The sequence below is a fragment of the Coenobita brevimanus genome, chromosome 113 (genome assembly GCF_032717465.1).
Source record: "Coenobita brevimanus isolate Jiangsu-jjx chromosome 113, ASM3271746v2, whole genome shotgun sequence".
NCBI lineage: Eukaryota > Metazoa > Arthropoda > Malacostraca > Decapoda > Coenobitidae > Coenobita > Coenobita brevimanus.
Window position 1 is genome coordinate 14,037,361 of NC_137066.1, and position 20,307 is coordinate 14,057,667.

Genomic DNA, 20,307 nt, shown 5'->3' on the forward strand with positions numbered 1-20,307 from the left:
TTCCCGGAACGTCCATCTCAGCAGTTACTTCAACAAACAAGGGACGAGGCTATGGCACACCTAATGTCTGACTTGGCCCGTATCTCTGACTGGGGTAAAAATAATCTGGTTGTTTTTAATGCATCAAAGACTCAGTTCTTACGGCTATCAACCCGACAAAACATTCTGCAGGTATACCCACTAATGTTTAATAATATTCAGCTTAATCCTGCATCATCCATGAACATGTTTGGGGTTTCATTTACTCGGGACTTATCTTGGAAAGATCATATTACATCTCTTGTAAAATCTGCTTCCAAGAGATTAGGTGTGCTAAGCCACCTCCATTCCTTCTTTACCCCTGCACAATTGTTGACTCTATACAGGGGTTTTATCCGCCCCTGTGTGAAGTACAACTCTCATGTGTGGGGAGGCTCCCCACATACAGCTCTTCTCAATAGGGTGGAGTCAAAGTCTTTTCGTCTCATTAACTCTCCTCCTCTTACCGACTCCCTTTAACCTCTGTCTCTTCATTGCACTGTTGCATCTTTATCTCTTTTCTGTCGCTACTTCAATGGTCACTGCTCCTCTGAGCTGTCTGCATGCATTCCTCCACCTCTATGACAGGCGCTTAGCACCCGTCTGGCAGCAAACTCTCATCCCTTTTCTGTCCAACTCTCTAATGCAAGAGTTGACCGTTAGTCCCAGTCTTTCATTTATGCAACAGGTGAACTCTGGAAATCCCTCCCTCTGTCTGTATTTCCTGCTTCCTATGATCTCCTGTCTTTGAAACGCAGTGTGTCCGGGCATCTCGAAATGATCGGATCTTGAATTTGGCTCTCTCTTGTATTTTGTTTTTCTCTTGGAAGGAACAATAATTGCGGGCTCGCGGCCTTTAGTTCCTTCTTCCTCGCATAAAGAGAAAATATATATATATATCTATATATATATATATATATATATATATATATTTACATATATATATATATATATATATATATATATTTCTATATCTATCTATCTATCTACCTATCTATCTCTCTCTCTCTCTCTCTCTCTCTCTCTCTATATATATATATATATATATATATATACGGTATATGTATATTTATTTACTTATTTATTAGGATATCTATCTATCTATCTATGGACAGATAGATAGATAGATAGTTATATAAATATAAAGAAATGTAAATAAAACATTTCTATTAATAAATATAAATATATATAAAAAGTTATATACATATTCTAGTACATATTGTGTGGAACTAATTTTATATAATATCTTGTTTCATTTAAGCTTACTTCAGCCTTTTCTCCGTCTTTCCTTCACAAAATTCGGCCTTTTCGTAATATATATAAAAGCATACATATCTTCCCATTTCTGTTTTATTTTTAATTTTGTTCCACTTAATCAAACCTAATCACCTTTCTTCCCACACACTGTAGCTTCCTGGTAACGTAATAAACCCGTATCATTCCCATAGCACGGTAATACAGTCATAAGGGCCCATAACTACCCTACCAACAACCCACCATAAAGTGCCTACAGGAGCCACTGGGGGACAACGAGCAGTATGTTTGTCATCTCAGCGTTTCACTGTGCAACGCATGATATGAACTACGAATCCCACAATGCAGACAAACAGGCTAATTCTATATTAATCTAAGAAAAACTGAAGGTAGGCAAAGAAAAGCTCACGATATCAGTCCCCAAATCACGAAGCATGTCACTATGCTTTGGTCAATGTCGTAATGTACACCATAGCCAGGGTTGTATCATCAGGCTACCCTGTCTATTTTTATACGTGGGTTGGGATGGTCCGATGTATGGGTGTGGCTGAGGTGTATGGTTGTGGGTAAGGCAGAAGTGTATGGGTGAGGCAGGAGTGTACGGATGTTGTAGCTGTGTTTGTTATGTATGGTGTGTGTGTGTGTGTGTGTGTGTGTGTGTGTGTGTGTGTGTGTGTGTGTGTGAGGGGTCTTTGAGTTTGGTTGGAGGATGCGGGTGCGGTAGAGGTGTGTGGGTGTGGTATAGCTGTGTGGGTGTGATTATAAGCTAGAGAACTTCCAACATTCGTGAGAACCAGATCCATTCGTAGTAACAGTAGTGGTTGTAGTAGTAGCAGCAGCAGCAGCAGCAGCACCAGTAGTAGTAGTAGTGGTAGTAGTAGTAACTATTGTGGCTGCCTGAGCTCAAAAATCTTATTAACGTGAACCCGACAGACTGTTGGTTGAAACTGGCCCCCTACTCCAGTTTGCCATCCCCCTTTCAGAGAGAGACAGACAGACAAAGACAGAGACAGAGCAGAGGCGCATTTATGCAACAGGGCAGAGAAGCTGCCGAGCTATATTGGTGTCAATGCCTGCACCGAACGACCAAGGGTATAGCAAACACACCAGTGTGAAAGCTGTATCATCAGGCCCTCCTGCCTCCTGGAATTCACTGGCAGGCATGGTCGGATACAACTCTATTCCCGCGCCTCAGATCTCATGCACAATAACTTTGGATGGCGTGAGCGCGTGCTCTTGCGCGTGTAAATAAGAGTACAAAAAATTAATGTGGATCAAGTGTGTGTGTGTGTGTGTGTGTGTGTGTGTGTGTGTGTGTGTGTGTTTTGAACTAAGGTGGAGGTGTGGATGCAGTGCAGGTGTGGGTGTGGATGTGAAGCAGTGTGGATGTAAATTCTGTAAGGGTGTGGGTATGGGTGTGTATGTGTGTGGTTGCGATGTACAATAAATGTAAGCATAGCTGTATGTACGGTTGTGGATGTGGAGATGAAAGGAACATTGGTCTGGCAATTGGTCTCTCTTATGTATACTTCATGAATCATGCCTTGAATGTATGCACACTGTTTTCTGTGTGTGTGTGTGTGTGTGTGTGTGTGTGTGTGTGTGTGTGTGTGTGTGTGGTTGCGATGTACAATAAATGCAAGAAATCGTCTCCATGTCGTACTGTCACGTGTAATTAAGCTGCCCTTGCCCCAACTCAAAGCCCCTTCTCTCATATACCTCCTCACTCCCTCCTCCCATCGAATCCTCGGCCTCCTCCTCCCTCTCCTCCCCCCCTCCTTTCAACCTCACTCACATACACTACCCTCGTTAGTCTCTCACTCTCCATCCTCTCCACATGGCCAAACCACCTCAGTGTATTTCTCCTAACGCTTTCTATCACATCCACACCATAATGCTCCTTCATTTCCTCATAATTTTGTCAGTCTGTCTCTCCATGTAACTCCACGTGCTCCTCTCATATAAATCATTTCCATTGCTCTTATTCCTGACTTGTTTCCTTCCAACAAGGTCCAAGCTTTGCTTCCATACGTTAGAGTTCGTATCACAATACTGTCATGCCCAGACTATTTTTACTTCCATGATCAACTCCCTTTTTATTATCATTGCTTTTAAAGAACCAGCAACCTTTTGTTCCATGTTGTACCCATTCCAGCACTTCACCATCTAAACTTCCATCTTTACTCATCACACTACCCAAGTGCTTAAATGCACCCATATTTTTCATTTCCTCACCATCCAGCCTTACTTTCCATACAGTGACTTCATTTCTCTCCAAGACCAAAACTTTACTCTACACTTATGTCTTTACAACAGAATCCAAGCTGCCTTTGTGAGTGGTAAGTATGGGATCACAAACTGTGTGAGAACTATATTTTTCTGCTTCCATGCTCACTTCTCTATTCCTTATCACTGCTCTCCCAGAAACTGCAACCTTTCTTTCCTGCCATATTCTTTCTTGCACTTCATCCTCAAAACTTCCATTCATGTTCATAACACTGTTCAAATCTTAAGACTATTTACTTTCTGACCATACAGCCTCGCAGTGCATTATGTGACTTCATGCCTTTCAAAACCCACAACTTCATTCTTTATTAGATTTACTTTTATATTTTGTTTCACTCCACACACTTAAAAACTCATTCACCCAGCCTTGTAACTCTCACCTACCTACATATAAAATAAAGTATCATCAGCAAACAAGTTTAAGCAGTTATATATATATATATATATATATATATATATATATATATATATATATATATATATATATATATATATATATATATATATATATATATATATATATATATATATATATCTGTATTATCTGGACGACCAGTAACAACACACCTCAATGTCCGGACATTTTGGGCACAGGCCTTCAGAACCCCAAAATGGCAAAAAAACATAAAAAAGCAAAAAAAAAAGTCTGAATTTTTTTCAACTGAAGTATGAACTTGGCGTGCGGCGCCGACCAGCTGTGTTTATATGCGACAGCTGGCCCCTTGCTTCCTCCCCTCCCCAGATACTGCCTAACTACTGTCCTGACTAGACACTCATCGCAATGGATCCCGCACGTGCTCGTTTTTGTGAATAAACTGTGAGTAAACTACAGTACCTCGCCACTAGACAACATTGGAATTTACAGTGTTGTGTGGTGTTAAGAAATTAGAATTCAGAGTGCAAAGGATTAAGTGCAGAGTGCAAACTGGCAATTGCAACTGGCATGGTGCAAGTAAGAACAGAATGTGCAGTGTTAAACAATTATAATTCACAGTGCAAAGGATTAAGTGCAGCACAACACTGGATTACCGTACGTGCTTCAAGAGCATTTTCACCACTGCCAGAGTCTTAAAGGAGGCGGGTTAATTTTCGTAACATCCATGGACGTGGGTTAATTTTCATAACATCCATGGACGTGTTGCAAGTACCCTGTACACTGTTAAATATTTTCCATACTCACTTCTAATTCCTCATTCTCTGGTTCCTTGTCATTTTTTCATGCTTTCTCTCCCATATTTGTGTGAATAGGGTCTTAAATAGCTGCTATGCATGTCCAGTAGGGAGTAATGTAGGTGGTTTTCTGAGTTTGGCAGGCTTAGGGTCCATAAGCACCAGTCCAGGAGGCAGGGTCCCAGTATCCAGATGATCTCACTTCGTGGACATGCCTTTGTATTGATTTAGGTAGACTTTTACTATGTTAAACTAGAGGTCTTACTGAAATGCACTGTGAAAAAATTAATTCTATTGCAATTTTTTTTACCTTTCCGAGATTTTGGGGCTAATTCTACTGGACTAATGATATATCAATCTAAACAATCCAGGCAACCGACAACAGCAGAATCATTGACAGTTATGAAAAATGAACCGTAATCAACCAACAAAGCTGACTTCTATTTCTATCTATATACCTAGGCTGCTTCCCCCATGGAAAGAGAGGTAGCCGAGACAGGACGACACACTCCCCATTTACTCATCCATTCAAACACAGTTATTTGCATCTTAGCCCCAAAGGGAAGAAGGGACAGATCCTCACAGCACCACACCACACATGGGTCAACTGCGCAGTGCAATCAGTGACATCCGCAGCAGGGCCCGACAGCAGAGCTGGTTTACCACTGCCACATCATAATAGACCCATCCCCTTACTCGCACCTGACATGACTAGCTAATCAGACCAAATGCGGGAGAATATCCCCTCAGGGCTGCGTCATCATTTATTCATTCACAATTTCTCTCCATTTATATCTGTCATGCACAGCCACTCTTCCTTGCTCAACAGACATCCCTCTCGCATCCAGCGCTCTCTTCACACTGTTCATCCATCCTATTCGTGGTCTCCCTCTCAGCCTTACACCTCTCACATCAGATCTAGTTATCTTTATCACCAATCGCTCATTATCCATTCTCTCCATATGCCCAAACCATCGCAACACCCTCTGCTCAACTCTACCAGCCATCTCCCGAACAACTCCAGTTCTCCTTTGCGCTTCATCGTTTCGCACTCGATCCATACACGTCACTCCACACATACTCCTCAGACACCTTATCTCCATTACATTCAAACTTTTCCTCTCTGCTACACCCATATTCCATGTTTCAGCCCCATATAACGCAGTCGGTACCACAACACCCTCATACAGCCTTCTCTTTACATCCATTCTATGTGAACGACATCTAAACACTTTTTTCATTCCTCCCAGCTGACTTAAGATAACTAAATAGAGAATATTCTTGCTGTACCAGAGCAGGAAAAGAGATTACCGTTGGCCCTGACAAAGAAACTCAACGCCCTCGTTACTGATGTTGAAGAATAAAGGAAATCGGTTATATTACCATGTAGCAGTATCAACAAAAATTGGAAGACTTGGAAACTCAGGTCAACAAACAAGTGGACATCACTGCCCTCGATTCCTGGAGACGGTGGATCACGAGGAAAAAGAGGTAAACTTAGTGATAGGAGTCCCTGACAACAACGAGAGCCAGGACAGTGGAACTTCAGATGATAAGAAACTCAGTAAAATATGCTCGAAAGTGGGAGTACGTGAAGAAATTCGGTCACACCGCAGACTGGGAAGAGAAGGAAATAATAGAAGGCGACCGATCCTGTTAACAGTAGCAACGAAAGATGTAAGGGAGAAGATAATGGAACATGCATGTCAACTGAAGGTGGCAGGAGAGGTTTACTGCAGGATACTTATGAAGAGAGATGCTCACCCGAGCGTTCAGAACGAGTGGAAACGCAGAAGAATTTAAGACATTTGAGGAGGAATACGTTAAACGCACACACCAATCTTGAGATATCAGACGAAGAGTTTTCCACTAATCTAGCTATTCCTATTCTAGATGAGTCAATAGCACCATTGGAAGTAAAAAAAATCAGGCAAAGTTAATGAAGCCAAACATTCGTAAGGCATGCGGACCAGATGCGATGTATCCAGGCATATTAAAAGTTTTGCCGGCTCCTTGGACTCTAATGGTTACTACTTTTTTTTATTAATTTATTTTTTTCTGGCATACATCCAGAAGCGTAGAGTAGAGCCAAATTATTCACAGTATTTAAGAATGGGGAAAAATTAATAGAAATTGTCAGGAATGAATACTGTTAATAGGATCGCAAAATTACCTGATGTGCTGTTATATTCAAGCCTGAAGTTATGGTTTAATCCATACCGAGAACAAGTTGGTGGTCATGAAAAAGGGCGATGTCTGGAGCATACTGTATCACTGTTTGTTGTGTGACTTAACCAGGAGGAAAATGCAACTTTATATGCCAATTTTTTTATTCCTATGCATCTATGTTCCCAGAAAATATTATGTAGCATGTTTCATCTAACAGGCTGTGACGCGGTGATGCTTCGTGCTTTAGTTATAAATGAACCTCTTAACAGATATTATAGCTGGAACTGCGTTGGTTACGATAACCCTGGGTGTATGGTAGGGATCACCAACATCATGTTTATCATTCATTCTCTTTGTTAATTAGGGCCATAAGTATAAATTTCTGTTCGAGGTCTCTAATAAGGCGGAAAAGATAATCTTTAAACAAAGGGAATGAAGTGAGAAATTCATTTTTTTATAGAAGGAATTAAAAATATCTGTCAGTAGCAAGGATGCGAGGTGTGGCATTTTGTGATTTTTTTTTTTAAATACCTTTGTCACCAAATTTCTCCTCAGCAGAAAATCTTAATAGGAATAATCGAGGCCATTTTTACGACACCCAGTTCTTCCCTAAATGAGTGTGAAGCTATGAGAAACGGTAGCGTTGGTTATAATTATACATATAAATTAACTCTCATACTAATAAAAATAATGATAACACAAGGAAAGCCATAAAGTACATAATTATAAAAAAAGATAACCCCCCAAAACAGCATTACATAATATAATCCTTACTCAACAATATTATTATGACTGGTGGAACTGGGCATCTTAATATATATGACGGACATTGCACAGTAAATCAAATGCTTATGTTATTTACTGGAGTCTCAATCTGAACTTAAATTTAATACTGGATGATAGTAGTCACTTAAAATGGAACCCCTCGCAGTTGCACAGATGCATTATTTTTGTTTTCAAACGTAATGACGTTACCAAAGGGCGAATGCTCAGCCCATACAGTTAAGGTCATGGAAGGACACGGCTTTAGATGGGAAGGAAAGTGTGGGACTGAAAACAAACCAGTCCTGAATGGGATGAAGCTATCATATTTTCATTATGTACTACGTGGAAAATGTGAGTACGTTTAAGTACTTGGGTAGTGTTATGAGTAAGGATGGAAGTTTGGAGGGTGAAGTGCTTGAAAGGGTCGAGCAAAGAGGAAAGGTTGCTGGTTCCTTGAAATCAGTGATAAGAAACAGGGAGGTGCGCATGGAAGTGAAAAAGTTACTACATGACAGTATTGTGATTCCAACTCTAACGTATGGAAATGAAGCTTGGACGTTGTTGGAGGGACACAAGAGTGAGAACAGTGGAAATGTGTTATTTGAGAGGAGCCTGTGGAGTCACATGGAGAGACAGACTGACAAATGAGGATGTAAAGGAGCGTTGTGATGTGGATGTGATAGGAAGCGTTAGGAGAAACACACTGAGTTGGTTTGGCCATGTGGAGAGGATGGAGAGTGAGAGACTGACGAGGAGAGTGTATGTGAGTGAGGTGGAGGGGGAGAGAGGGAGAGGGAGGCCAAGGATGAGATGGAGGGATGGAGTGGAGAGGTATATTAGAGAGGGGGGGTGAGTTGGGAGCAGGGCAGTGAAATGGCGAGGGACAGAGCGAAGGGGAGGCGATTTGTTTGTGGCCACCCCGTATGGGATTAAGGCGTCTCGGAATAGATAGACAGACTACGTGGATTAACGCCGGATAGGTGGTTTCTGATTATTCGTGGCATGTAGGACTACCGCACCTCAAGGAACGGACTGAATAGTCAGTGTTAAGAATGAAAAGCTTTCAGCACAAGAGAAAGAACCCCAGTAAAAATGGTAACAACTATCTTACATAAAAAAAAAAAAAAAAGACCAAGAAGAAGCACTTGGAGATCACTATACCAGCACCCTGTAGTTGATCTACAGGCTGAAAACTGACTTTGCCCTGTGACCTTGACTTTCGACTGATTTTCAACTAATAATGAATTAATTTATTTTTTTCCTGGCCCTGATCACATTCTCGAACGTTGGTTCATTTTAGATTAAATTTGTTTGAGTTGATCTTGCCCCGTGACCATGACCTTTGAGCTATTGTTGTCAAAACAGGATCATTTCATCCTTGACTGGTTCACAATCATTTCACCACGTTTGATCAACATGAAATCAAATTTATTTGAATTACAGGGCGAAGATTTGACCTCAATCTGTGACCTTGACCTTTGGCTGATCTCAGATTCGAATCCCTTCGTCCTTGCTTCACCCAGAACTCTTCCATATTGTCTGGTCTACATGGAAAAGTAAGTTGACCATGCCATATGACCAAGAATTTTGACATTCACTTGCAACTGTAATATTTGACTGATGTCAACACTGAATACCTTTAACCTCGAGTTACAGTGAACCATTCCATAAAACTTTTTCTAAATCATATAAATGATAATTAAGATGATCTTATTATCTGGCCTTGACCTACGACATTTCCCTTTAGCTTTATCCATGTAAAAATTCTCTGAAAATTGAATCCCTTCTTTTTTGTCTAAAGTGGATAAAGGTTATTTAAGTTGACATTAGCAGATGATCACGGCCTTTGACTTATTGTTCTAAACAATAATAGATTAATGCCTCAGCTGACCCCTTCCTCGAAGACTGGTCGAAATCAAATTTAAACTTTAATTTACTCTAAGACACAGACACACAAGGGCGAAAAATGATCTTCCCCTGTGACGTTGACCTTTGACTAAAAGTTCTGAAAATCGTATCCCTGTTGTCAGTTTACCGTCATCCCATCCAAATGGCCTAGTGTAAACTGGACTGCATTGTTTAAATTAATCATCCCAGGTGACTTTCACATTTAAACAATTTTTCTTTAAAAAAAAAGGTAAACTTCTTGGCTAACTCTGAACATGTCCAAATAAAATCAGATAAATATTTTTTTTTTCCTTCACACACACACACACACACACACACACACACACACACGCACGCACGCACGCACGCACACGCACGCACGCACGCACACGCGCGCGCGCGCGCATCCTCTGATAGCAAGTTGGTGTGTAACAATACGGTAAGGCAACGTTGCACGTGAATAGGAAATAAATCACGCATAGTCTGTTAATATTTTTTTTGTTATAAACCAACAGTGCGTAAAGGCATGTTCTGCTTAAGGTAAATATTACGTAATTAGATAATACGTAACCCACATGTCTCATTTATTTTCTTGTTTTCACTGAGCCAAGAATTGCACATGAACAAAAAATAAATTCTACACATATTTCGATCAGTATTTTGGCCCAATCTGTTATTACACTCGAAATTCATTTGCGAAATACATACTAGTAGGAAATAAATTAATATACCTGTTGGTATTAATTTTTGCTTTGCTCGGCTTTCCCAGCTGCTCGACCCCGTACCTAATTAAAATTATTTTATATGAAATCAGTCGTTGAATTTAGCATGAAGGCAGCTGAATAAACCAGGTGGGGGTCTGACAGGATTTTTGTTAACATGTATTGCAATATTACCGGTCAGCAGTGTGCTGGAGAGGAGTGCCTTCGTATGGTGGCACCGATAAAACTGGGCCACTTAACTACCCAGTTATACAAACATCTTTCCATTCCTTCCTTGTCCCCCGCAAGGAAGATGGTGGACTGCAGGCAACAGACATCTTCAGCCTTCAGTTTACCAACTTCACGTCCAAATGATTCTGAACATGCAACTACTGCCACCGCCTAACAGTGAGTTGTACAGTAGTAACCCCTTGCTGCAAGTGGCTTATCATCATAACGTTCATACAGGATCTCATTAAAGTCGGCATGGAAACATTCATTCCCTATCATAGTTACAGAAAAAGATGTAATTTTCCTAAATGGTCTGACCACAATTGTGCTAGAGTAACAGAACATAAAGCAATAGCCTATGACATTTATACAAGGACCAAAACCAAAGAAACCTTTAACTATTATAGAAACATCAGAAACCGTGCTAGAACTATCATCAATATTTCTAAATCAAACTTTCTGCATAGACAGGCTAACAAATTAACTAAACAACCCAAATGATAACAAAATATTCTGGTCAACCCTTAATTCATTCAATACTAACTTCACTACCACCTCTTCCATTCCACCTTTACAGTCCCCGAATGGAAATCTAGTAAGTGACCCATGCGGAAAAGCCAACCTTCTTGTTGACATTTTTTTCAACAAACTCAACCCTAAATACAGAAAATCACAATATTCCTGTACTTGATTTTGATTCCCCTCAAATACTTCCTTTCATCATTCACACCAGATACGTACAAGCGCTATTACAGAATCTCTCAGCAGACAAAGCTACTGGTCCAGATGAAATTCCTCCAATAGTACTTAAAAATTGCTCCTCAGTGTTGGCTCCTGTATTGGCAAAATTTTTCCGCTTATGCATCCGTACCTCAACTTTTCCAGCCTCTTGGAAAGAAGCAAATATCCATCCTGTTCCTAAAAAGGGGGCAACTTCTGATCCATCAAACTATAGACCAATTGCAATAACTTCCATTGTCGGTAAAGTTTTTGAGACACTAATTAACAAACACATAATCAAGCACCTCGAAATCGATAAATTAATCAATGATCGGCAGTATGGATTTAGACAAGAACGTTCAACTGTAAACATTCTTTGCCTTCTTACCCATCAGATTAACAAAACAATAGACCAACATGGTGATACACACACAGTAGCACTAGATATATCAAAAGCATTTGACAGAGTATGGCACTTGGCCTTATTGTCTAAGATGTCACACTATGGCCTTGCATCACTGGTTCCTCTAATTTCTTCTTACCTTCATAGTAGAAAAATACGGGTCATGGTAAATGGTATTTATTCTCAGTTTCATTCCATAAATGCTTGTGTACCTCAGGGATCAGTTTTGGCGCCAACCCTCTTTCTCATTCATATAAATGACCTCCTATCTGTCACTCACAACCCAATACACTCTTATGCTGATGACCCTTCATAGCTCTTTCACATTTAGTACTTCCTTTACGCAATTTGATATTATAAATATCCAAATAAACACAGCAATTTCTCTGAACCAGAACCTTTCTAAAATTAATCAATGGGGACAAACAAATCTGGTCTCATTTAATGCTCAGAAAACTAAATACATTAATTTCTCCAACAGAAAGAATCCCTCAGACTCTCACATAATTTTAAGTGATGTCAACATTCCCATATCCACTACAATTGATATCCTAGTTGATATTCTAAACCCCAACCGAAGTTGGACGGCTTATGTTAAATCCCTTGCTAAAAATGCGTCCAAAAAATTTGGACTTATGTACAGAGTTCGTGAGTTCTTCACTGACGAGGAGATTGCCACAATATGCAAAAGTCATGTGCGTTCTCAGATCGAATACTGTTCACCACTGTGGAGTGGATGTGGAGTGGTTGCATTGAGGCAGTTGGACAAAATTCATAATAAAGCCATTAGATTAATCAATAATCCTGCCATCACGCAGGACCTTCCTCCATTATCAGTACGTAGAGATGTCGCTTCTTTAGCATTATTTAATAGATATTATTACCGTAAGTGCTCTGACGAACTGGCTTCAATTGTGCCTCCCCTTCACATTTTCTCCCGAAATACTCGGGCAGCTGGGAGCGCCCATGAATTCACACTCTCCCCCCAGCAATGTAGAACCTCTGCTTATCAAAATTCTTTATCCACAGAACTACTACTCTCCGGAATTTACTTCCTGGGAGTTGTTTCCCACAAACATTTGATCCACTTCAGTTCATGTCCAGTTGTTATAAATATTTTATGAATGGAGGATGCCTTTTGGCACATGGACTTATTTTTTTCCCTTTGTTTTTCCTTTCTCCATTCATTATCTATCTATCTATCTATCTATCCATCTATCTATCTATACAGTATATACAGTATATACATATATTTCCCATTTAGTCAGGCAGCCAAATGCAATTTTCTTGAGCATCTTGCAAATCAAGTTATTGTTGACTCTAGTAGAGCAAAGGACGTAGAATTCAAATCTGAGTGATGCCAAGTTGGCATCCTTGAGCATTCTGAGATATTCAAGATGGTGTTCAAGATGGACGCCACATATAGCTAAAAAATTTGTTACAATTTCTTTCCTTTTTGGTCGTTTTTGTTCATCATTGGCTCTGAATGTAAGGTTGGAAGGTGGCCGAATCAAATTGTGTGGTCACTTTTTACCTGTAGACGATTCATATTAAAATATTTAAGATGGCAACCAACAATGCTACCAAACACGGAAAGAAAATCTTTATTCTTTGGCATTATTATGAACATCAGCAGGTGCTTATGACACAAAGAATATACATTCGGGCTAAATAAAAAAACGTTGTGCACTCTATTTTCATACATAATACTGAATGGTATAAGTAATTAAAAGTATTGTGCATATCAATATAGTCAGTACACTCACGTTTGTTGTAATGCAATTTCAAGTTGGTTATGAATGATAAGCATGTTGCCATAAACAGTCCTTAATGGATACACTGACTATTCATTTCTGTCAATGTCCTCTTCAAATTCTTCTTCATCAGTGTCGGATTGTGCATTGACATTATAAGGATTTTCACAAGTAATAGTTGGCTCCATTTCACAGTTACAGAACATAGTACATGGTATGGCTGATCGTTGGCATATGCAGTTTTTGAATGACCGTGCTCTTGATCTGCATGAACAGCAAAGCATTTTCATTACTTCAGGTCGACCAGCAGGTGTATTTGGGGGCAACTGTTCTCGGTCCAGTACCTTGTTTGTGTTGTCACATTTCCAGCCATAATCAGAAGATGCGAGGTCTGGGGGCTGCGCTCCATTGCTGCTCTCCAGATACAACACTGGAAGTGTGCTCTTTTTACATGAAGAACGAATGTTTCATTGGTAGGTGGCAGACCTGCCAACTTAAATGTAGCACTTTTGCTGTGGGCTGTCTTGGTTTTCCAAACACTAAACTGGACTTCAGACATTTCCCCCTTAACATTTGCTGTCATAGCATGCAACTATGAATTTTGTTGTTCCGCTGATGAGGCTGTTGATGTTGGTTTCTTTTACTCCCAATGCTGGGATTTCATGGCCTCTAAAGACATTTTAAGGCCTTTACTTTTCAAATGTCATATAATGCACTAACAGCATCACAGCCTGTTTAGGCATGCAGTGGCAGAATTTGTATCTACCAAATGCTTGTGTCTGTGGACTGTGCAGCAATGTTGATGACACTTCTCTTTGGGCATGTACAGTAGGAAGCATGATCAATTCTCCTTTGAATTCAGTGAAGTGTAGAAGTGTGCTAATAAAACGAGAACATCAGTGTCATCAGAAATGACCTGCACACTGTTGCGCCATACTGCAACGCAGAAATTGCTTGCTGGACTATGATAACATCCGGCTCCTCGTGGTTTACAACCATGTCCTGCCTTTGGATGTGGATGCCTTGTCGAATCTCATCTCATGTGGCAATGCACCTCCTGTTGTAATTAGCAGGCTGTTGTTGACAGGCTTCTCTTGGAAGTGCTTGATAAGATTTTGACACATAAAATCAATTAGTTCCACTTTAATTGCTGTGAGTATGAGAGCGAATGACTGTGCTGCCGAAGTTGTCTACAGAGTGAAATGATGCAGATTACTCATGCTGATGCTCAACATCCTCTTGTACAGCTTTTGTTGCTGCCTATCTGTCAAAGACAAGGTACACAGTGTTGTTAGACAACATATTCTCAAGGTATGCTGCTCTCACCATTACCAAATCACGCACAGTCCCACCTGTTGGCCAGTGTATACACCACACAACAGCACATCCATCTAACACAATCACATTTGGGTGCCCCAAGTTTCGTGAGGTGTTTTCTACAGCTAGATAATTCTTCAACATTGATTTGCCGGTAGCTGGTCTCATGCTTCCATCATCCTGAAACAAAGATGTTGGTAAGGGTGCTAGCTTGTAATGGAACAGAGGTGAAGTATGAAAGTCTGTGGTACCCATGATGCCAAGGGTGCGACTGGAGATCACTTCTGTATCAAGAGTGGCTTTGGATCCAACAACAGTTTTTGTCCGTTTATTGGCCATGGTAACCACCGAGCTGCTGAAAGAGTCGTGGAATCCCTGGGGCAATTTCTCCCCAAAGGACTGAAGAGCATTTTTGCCAATTTGCACTGCATTCTGCACATTAACAGAAGTGTCACCTACATTTCCAGATACAATGTTGAAGAGAGATGGTGGGTGACCGACTGGATCCAATGGGTCAATACAGTGCTGTAGCTTCTCTCTTAGTTTCTTTCGATCTTGACTGTCAGCTATAATCCTTGACTTAGTTTCATCCTTATGATGGGTACTGACTTGCTCTGTTTCTTCTCTCATTTCTGCAAGGTCCCTTATTAGTGAGCTATAGGCATTCAAGCTTAATGCCCATCGTTTTGTTGCTTTGTCATTCAATGTCAGTCCTGTAAGACCACCTCAACCATGGCCACAAAGCATGAACGTTGTCTCTATGAACATGTCAGACCACACGGCATTTGCTGCTCATGAGATGTGCCTCATGGTGTGTTCTCCCCTCATGAAAGGGGTTGATACTTCTGATAGAAGGGCTTCCCCTGTCCGTAGAAGGTATAGTCCACAATAGACATAGTTTACATGTCCAGAGGCAAAGAGATATGGAAGCATTTCTGAAATGCACCATAAATGAAGCAGCCAATCAGACTCCTTTTCTGCACGTACAAAGTTTGTCTTGTCTTTTTAGGGGGAGGAGGCTTACTACTGCTGGATTTGTTCAAGGATCTTTGCACCTTTGACTTTGAACAGTACGAGGAAGCACAGTCTGTTGGTATTAAAGTGTATAGTTTTCATTCTCAGATATGGCTGCCTGTAAACCAGTTGGAAGTTCATTTCCTCGATCTTGACCTGCTTGTATGATTGACCTTATTCTAGAGATGCCTCCAGTTGACAGTTTCGAACCTGGTTGTTTGTTGCACTTACAAAGTAACTAAGTAGCAGTCATCCATACTGTTCATGCAAATTAGTTACTCATGGACCTGAAACACATCAAAACAAAACACCAATTAAGCTATTTGAAGCAGAAATAAAAAAGATAGCTTGGTCTACACTAAAAGTGCATGTACAAGTGACACTCGTTTGACTACACAAAGTTCTAGAAATACAAAAGTGTGTATTCTGAAACAAAGCAAGACACAAAAACAAGCTTAATGCATTTTAGATGTTAAGAAATGGTAAAAGCAGGACAAATGCAAAGAAGAAAAATGTTGTATGATAAATTGTTTTAGCATCTTTTTGAAAGATGGCAAAGTTAATTATTAAAGAAATATGTTTTAATGTTAGATATGTTTACATTTACGAACACAGTGAGCCGAATTTTTTTCTTCGAATATGGTGAATAGAACTCCGATTGATGTTGTACTCAGAGATGTCCAAACTGAAGCTGTACTCAGAGACGTTCAACCTGAAGCTTGCAGCTGCCTCAGCTAGGACAAATGTTGCCTTCCTGGAGGACATTTGGGTCCAGTCCAAGGCAGCAAATGGCTGAGGAGGTCATGCCGTTCTTCGTGCCTCGCTTTCTCTTAGGTGGGGATGGGACTCCTCCACCAGCTCCTTTGGGCGGCTCCTCCTCCTCATCCTGGCATTCATTAGAGCTGCTGGATGATGAAAAAACCAGTACAACTCTACCATTCTTGGCCTCCATCACAGCTTCGGCTCTTCTCTTCCTCTCCACTTCATCTTCCACTCGCTCAGCTTTGTTCTTGGTGTGATGGTGTCCACACCGCCTATTGAGCCAAGACTGTCCTTCTGTCTCTGCAGCTGAAGGAACTCCAAGTCCTCATGATAGTGGACCAACTTTTTGATGTCCCCATGCACAATGTCGAAGAGATCTTCCAATCGTTTTATGAACTCAGGCTCCTTGGTTTTATGGCTTTCTCTGGTTCTGGAGGCGTGCTACTTCAAGCATGTGCATTCGTTAAAGAAAGCCTCCAGATTCGTCATGGCAAGGAGCTCCTTCTGTGTGGGAATGTTTGCTTTGTTCCACAGAGCCACTATGGCCTGAACAGACTGACGGAGAGCCTCACGGGCTGTCAGCTTCTTCTTTCGGTGAAGGTATATGAAGTACCTAAAAGCTTGTTGATATGAGGGCAGCTTTGAGCCTTTGATGTCATCCACTATTGATCTGAGTAAATAGAATGACTTCCTCATATCCGTCTGCAAAATAATGAAAAAAGCAATTGTTATGTGGAGAGTAATGCCAGAGATATACTCTTCATATAGGATTATGAACTTTGGAATATAGGGTCGCCCTATAAATATTATTCAGTCCAAAAGATTATTCATATCTGACTCTTTCTTAACCAATGGACCAAATTCAGGGGTTGCAAGCAAGGAAATTCCACACTTCAAGAGTAAGGACCAATCTACTATATATATATATATATATGACATAGCAGCAATGGTTGTAATTAGACTGTGCAAAAAATTTACCCTGAAAGTAAGACAAGTATATGCGCCAACTTCTCAAAGCTCAGATGAAGAAATAGAAATATTTTATGACGAAATCTTCCAGATTATAGAAGAAGAAAAGACCACATATACTATACTCATGGGAGACTTCAATGCAAAAGTTGGGAAGTCGAAAAATGGGGAAGCATGTTTGGGAAAATTTGGAGTGGAAGAACGGAATTAAAAAGGAGAAATGCTGGTAAAATTGGCTGAAATGTTTAACATGAGCATAATGAACACATTCTTTCACAAAAGAACAGGGAGAAAGTGGACCTGGAGAGGCCAAAATGGAGAAACAAAGAATGAAATCGACTTCATTATAGAAGATAATAACACGATCACAAATGTCAGTTATCAACAAAGTAAATACAGGAAGTGACCATAGAATGGTGGGTTGCACAGCCAGAATCAGTTTCAGAAGTGAAAGAAAGATGATTAAAGGTAAAAAGATAGGCCCAATAAAAGTAAATGAAAACAAAGCAGCCTTTCAGTTGGAAGTATGGAATAGATTTCAGGCTCTAAGTAATGCTGAATGTGACAGTGATAAGCTGAATGACAGACTAACAAAAGTGCTAAGAGAATCAGCGGAGGTAGTAGGAAAACCTGATACGACCAAACCCATGAAGTATTCAGGAAAGACAATCGAGCTTATAAAAAAAAAAAAATGAAAGTAAAAACAAAGATGGAATAGAACGAGCGGAATTAAATAAGCTTATCAACAAAAGACACAAAGAAGAAAAAAGAAGGACGAACATGGATGATATCAATGAAACCATCAAAAAAGAAAAAAGTCTGAAACATGTCCGAAGTAAAATGGCACTAGGAAAGAAACAAATTACATCACTGAAAGACAAAAACGGCGAAGTCATATAATGCAGAAATGAAATGAAGAGAGTTGAAGAATTTTACAAACAACTGTACGCATCAAAGACAGTAGTACCAATAGCTAACTTTTCAGCTGATACAAATGAAATACCTCAGGTAGCACCAGACGAAGTAAATATTTCTCTAAAAAATATGAAAAGAGGAAAGGCTCCAGGAGAAGATGGAACAGTAGCAGATTTACTGTTGCATGCAGGAGTAGAGGTACAAAATATGCTTGCTTACTTATTTACCCAATGTATAGAAAATTAAAAAAAATCCCAAAACATGATGTAATGCAATAGTTATTTTGCTTTCCAAAAAGGTGACTCAAAAGATCTTCGTAACTATCGACCCATTAGCTTATTATCATTTACAAACTCTTCACTAAAGTCCCTACGAACAGAATAACAAGTTTGGAGGAAAAACTACCTCGTGAACAGGCAGAATTCCGAAGCCGGTATTTAACTACTGACCATCTACACATACTGTATCAGCTAACTGTGAAAACTACAGAATATAATAAACAACTGTGCTTAGGTTTTGTTCATTACGAAAAGGCCTTCTACTCAGTAGAGCATATAGCAATTATCAATTCACTGCAAGAACAAGGAGTGAATGAGAACATTGTAAAGCTGCTCGAAAACATATATAAAGAGGGAACTAGTACAGTTAAATTACATAAGGACTCGGAAAATATTAAGATCGGGCGTGTGTCAGGGAGATTCACTTTCACCAAAATTATATATAGCATGCCTAGAAAGTATTTTCAGAAAGCTAGACTGGGAAAACAAAGGAGTGAACATATATGAAGAAACGCTAAACCATTTAAGATTTACTGTACATATATATATATATATATATATATATATATATATATATATATATATATATATATATATATATATATATATATATATATATATATATATATATATATATATACAGTATATATATATATATTATCATCGTCATCATCATGGTCATATATATATATATATATATATATATATATATATATATATATATATATATATATATATATATATTGCATATATATTATCATCGTCATCATCATGGTCATATATATATATAAATATATCTATATATATATATATATATATATATATATATATATATATATATATATATGGAGCCTCTGTGATACAGTGGTAGAGTGTGCGTTTCGTACACGGGTGAACCAGAGTTCGCGCCCCGCCAGGATAATAAACTTTGAGAGTGTTCACCCAGCCATGTACTGCATTGGTGGACACAAGGGGTGCTGTGGTTGAACCAGTGTCGCATACTACAAAGTATGCTTGCACCCAGTCGGCTTGCGTGGGCCAATTACACTTGGTTCACAGACTGCACACACATCCAAAGCCACTCCAACACTACAATTACACTTAGAAGCACTTCTCACCCTACATACAATCTCTACCAGACAGACTAAGCCACTTGGCAGAGATACATTGGCTGTATCGTCCCGACTTCGGTCGGGATAGGCCGGTCCTGCAGTGGATACTCAAACAGCTGATGATGATTATATATATATATATATATATATATATATATAATCATCATCAGCCATTACATGTCCACTGCTGAACAAAGGCCTCCCCCAACGTTCTCTACGAATTCCTTGACTGAGCCAATCTTTGCCACGTTTTCTTTGCAAATTTCTCTCTCATCCCTCCACCTCCTGTCTGGCCTTTTTCTGCTACGCTTACAATCTCCTGATGTCCAGTCAGTCAACCTCTTGCTCCATCGATTATCCCTTATTCTTGCTACATGGCCTGCCCACCTCCATTTCTGCTCTTTTATAACTTCTTTAATATCTATGACTTTAGTCTGCTCTCTCACCCAGGTTGATCTTTTCCTGTCTCTTAAAGATATTCCCAACACTGACTTTTCCATTGCTCTCTGAGAACGAATTAGTTTATTTTCCATCGATTTTGTCAGTTACCAAGTCTCACAACCATACGTCATAGCTGGAATT